Genomic DNA, 3,707 nt, shown 5'->3' with positions numbered 1-3,707 from the left:
CAGTAGAAAATCTTCTTTAAGGAACCTTTGGTTGATTATTAATCGATTAATAAAAAAATAATAGTAATAATAATAATTGACAGATTAATCAATTTGCAAAATAATCATTGGCTGCAGCCCTAATTTATATGTATGCGTATATGCATGTATATGATGGGGTTATTACAGGCAGTTTTATCATAGCCACATTTACTATAATTGTGGTTTTCCACAAATTTGGAATTCCAGTTTTCTCACATGTTGCATAACGAACGCATGAAGAATAGAATTCAACATTTACGGTCATTACACTGTCACAACTACAAAGCAACGAAATTAACTCTCTGCATTTAACCCATCCCTTTAGAGAGGAGTGGTACTTACAACCTTCTCAGAGCTAAATGCTCCAAGCACTCGGACAACACTCCGCACTGAGAATTGCCAAAATAAAAAGTTAATTGGTGCATAAGCCGTTTTATTCTTCCTATGTCAATGAAAGCCTAATATAACCCAGATACATTTGAAACTGACATCTTAATGTAGGCCTACTCATCTACCAAATATATAATAGTCATCTGATCAAAGCTAAGAAATACCACTGCAATGTTATTATAAAATATCTTTTATAGAAAGCAGAACTAAAATCTATAAGAATCTTTTTCACTTACAATGAAATATTTTGATTGTTGAAAAGGGAATATCCCAATTAAATATTGATATAACAAATTGGTCCAATGTCAACCAAAAAAAAAACAACAAAAAAAATTGGATATATTGATCTGCTTCCAAAATCTCAGATATGTGACTTTACGTAATCCTTTGGTCAATAATAAATGGGCCAGTTTTTCTCATAGCAAATGCTGTTGCCTGTTGTTTTCTGAAAAATATTATTCAAGCAGACTTTTCTAATCTTTTACACTAAAAAAATGAGAAATTATGTGTGTATGATTGATGCTTATATATAGTATCAAAAAAATACCAGTACCAGATAGTACTCCAAGCTAAAATATCAGTATCATAAGTGAGAAGTTAAACTGTTACATCCCTAATATGTAACTTGTAACTATCCGCCAACAATGTAAAACATCTGACTCTTTGCATTCAGGTGCAAATGTAAAAAAAGTACTTTCATCAGCTTTAAATAGTCTAAACCGGAGGTCTTCAACAGGGGGTCCGCGACCCCTAGGGGGTCCACAGAGGTACTGCATAGGGGTCGCAAAAGTTTTGGTTGATTAGACTTTTTTTTATATTCCCCCTGCAATTTTTTCTACTAATTGAAATGTCTTTAAACAAACATTAACATGAATCCAACACACTGTAGTAAAGAGATAAACTGAGGCAGGAGATGTCTTTCTGTCACCAATGCACACATTCTGCCACACACGGCTCTTTCAAGCTGGGCACCATTTTATTCCCAACACCTGTCCCATCAACAAGGAATCTGAATCAGAAATACTTTAACAATCCCAGGGAGAAATTACTTTCGCTACATGAGTTCATCTGTAATAGTGACTATAGGACCAGTTTGATAGAACACAATTTCGTAAAATATATATAATTAGGGGTTCCCTGCTCCATCTCACCATCAGTTTGGGGGTCCTTGGCCTGGAAAACATTCAAGACCCCTGGTCTAAACCAAAAAATGAACGAAGAGATCCAATTGTTCCCAATCCCCTACATTGCGTTTCTAGCCAATGATTTGTACAAATTCATTCACCCACATTTATTTTACCCATTTAAAAAGGTAAATCAACAAGAATCATTTATTGAAAATAGTTTATAAAAAGCAAGATATGTATAAATAAAAAGGATTTTCACAGGAGTCTATTCAGTATCTAAACAGTTTTAATTCATCCAATTAAACACTTTGCTGCTAATTCAAAGTTCTAATCGAGACAAATTATTTATTTCATACAACTGTTTAAAATACAAAACAACAAAAAATAAACAAAAATAAAAATAAAAGAATTTGCCTAGAAAACCACTTGTGTTTCTTTGAAAAGTGTTATTTACAGGGGAAGAAAGGTCAGTGAACGCATCATCAGATACAGAAATTAAGTGCAGTGCAGTTCCAACCTTATTTCAGAAAAATAGTTACCGGAAAGAAAAAAAAAACTCCTCAAAAGCTCTAGTCATAACATTAGATATTCACAAATCGTTTTTCAGCTAATTTTATTCTACATTTGCTACTAGATAAAGTAATTTCCTTCTGGGATTATTAAAGTATTTCTGATTCTGATAACTTTTCTCCAGGTGGCAGCAGGTGGTAATCAAGCAGATAAATCGATAAAAAGTGTAAATATTTGAGTAAAAAGTGATCAACTTGCTGTTTTTTTAGTCCTTCCTCTGCTATGTTTAGGCTCTATCCCAGTTCCGTGGCTCGGCCTGAGATTAGAAGCAGCTCAGGCCTGTGAGGCAGGAGGAAAATGGCTTTATGCTGCAGCAAGCTGCTCACCTCTACAAGCTAATTATCAACAGTCTGCCTGAAACCAGCGGCTTTCCTTCAGCTTTCCTCTCACCGTTTGGAACAATTCACTCAAAGCTAACTTTTTTGACCCGTAGGTGAGGTAATCTGGGAATCCACACACACCGAAACTAACTTCAAACATTTCAACTCACCGGGAGTTGTTGGAAAAGTTGTGCGTGTTAACGCCCCACTACAGAGCCATGTAGCCGGTGGTTTAATCCCTCTGGCGACCTCCGGGCGTCCCGGTTTGGCTTCAACGTTTCGGTTCGAAGGAGTGAGTTCTGTCTTCGGCCGGTGGACTCTTTCCTCGTTCGGTATTCTTTTTTTTAAATCATGGGCGGGGGAGAGAGAAGTAGAGCAGGGAGTTCCTGTCCCTCAAACAGGGAAACTCAACAGGAAGCTGCGGTTCTGCCTCGCTCCACTAGGGCAGGGAGAGGCAGGAATGTACAGTAAGCAGCCCCGGGTATGGAAGGCCATTAAGGCCAAAAAATAAAAAAAAAAAACACAGAGAGGGGGAAACAAAGGTGTCAAAAACATTAATGTTTATTACTCACTACTTACAGGTTGGTGCAGCACCGAGTTCAACTACAAAGTAATTTAATTGTCTAGATAAAAATTATTTTAATACAGAAGAGGATTAGGGCCACTGAAAAAAAGTTACTGATTAAATATTATTTCAGTTTAATATGTGGAATCAGAATTTATCTTTTTTTTTTAATTAGAATTATGACTTTAATCTCAGAATTTTTTTTTCTCAGAATTATGACGTTTTTCTCAGAATTTTGACTTTTTTCTCAGAATTATAACTTTAATCTCAGAGTTATGACCTTTTCTCAGAATTTTGACTTTTTTCTCAAAAGTCTGACTTTAATCTCAGAATTCTAACATTTTCTCAGAATTCTGACTGAATTTTAACATCTAAAGAACATGTTTGCATCAAGTCGTAGCCATGTCTATTTTAGAACCTAAACTAGCTCTGTTTTTTTTTGTTTTCTCTGTTTTCTCTCCTCCTCTTCCATTAATGAAATAGCATCACTGATGACCCTTCGGACAGGTAAAAAAATCACCTAATACCATAATTTTCCACCAATGTGTTACTGTCCCTCTCGACCAACTCATATCTTTGTCAGTGAAGCTGAGTGCTCCCACATCTCTTCCTTCATGGTGCTCATCTAAATTAAGATCCAAAATTCTGAGATTAAAGTCAGAATTCTGAGGGGGAAAAAAATAAGAATTCTGAAATTAGAGTCACAATGCTCAA

General features: G+C 35.6%; 1 protein-coding gene across 1 annotated transcript in view; it reads right to left on the bottom strand.

Annotated features, from left to right (window-relative positions):
• Nucleotides 1–2,841, bottom strand: part of cyfip1 (cytoplasmic FMR1 interacting protein 1) — a 44,922-nt gene extending 42,081 nt beyond the window's left edge. Inside the window, exon 1 of the mRNA XM_015391493.1 lies at nt 2,599–2,841. The gene's annotated coding sequence lies outside the window, so the exon portion shown is untranslated. The remainder of the gene's footprint in view (nt 1–2,598) is intronic.
• Between the last annotated feature and the right edge of the window lie 866 nt (nt 2,842–3,707).

This window comes from Cyprinodon variegatus, unplaced genomic scaffold, assembly GCF_000732505.1.
Source record: "Cyprinodon variegatus isolate N-32 unplaced genomic scaffold, C_variegatus-1.0 Scaffold544, whole genome shotgun sequence".
Taxonomy (NCBI): Eukaryota; Metazoa; Chordata; class Actinopteri; order Cyprinodontiformes; family Cyprinodontidae; genus Cyprinodon; species Cyprinodon variegatus.
The sequence above is the reverse complement of the archived record's forward strand: the minus strand, read 5'-3'. Positions and strand labels throughout refer to the sequence as shown.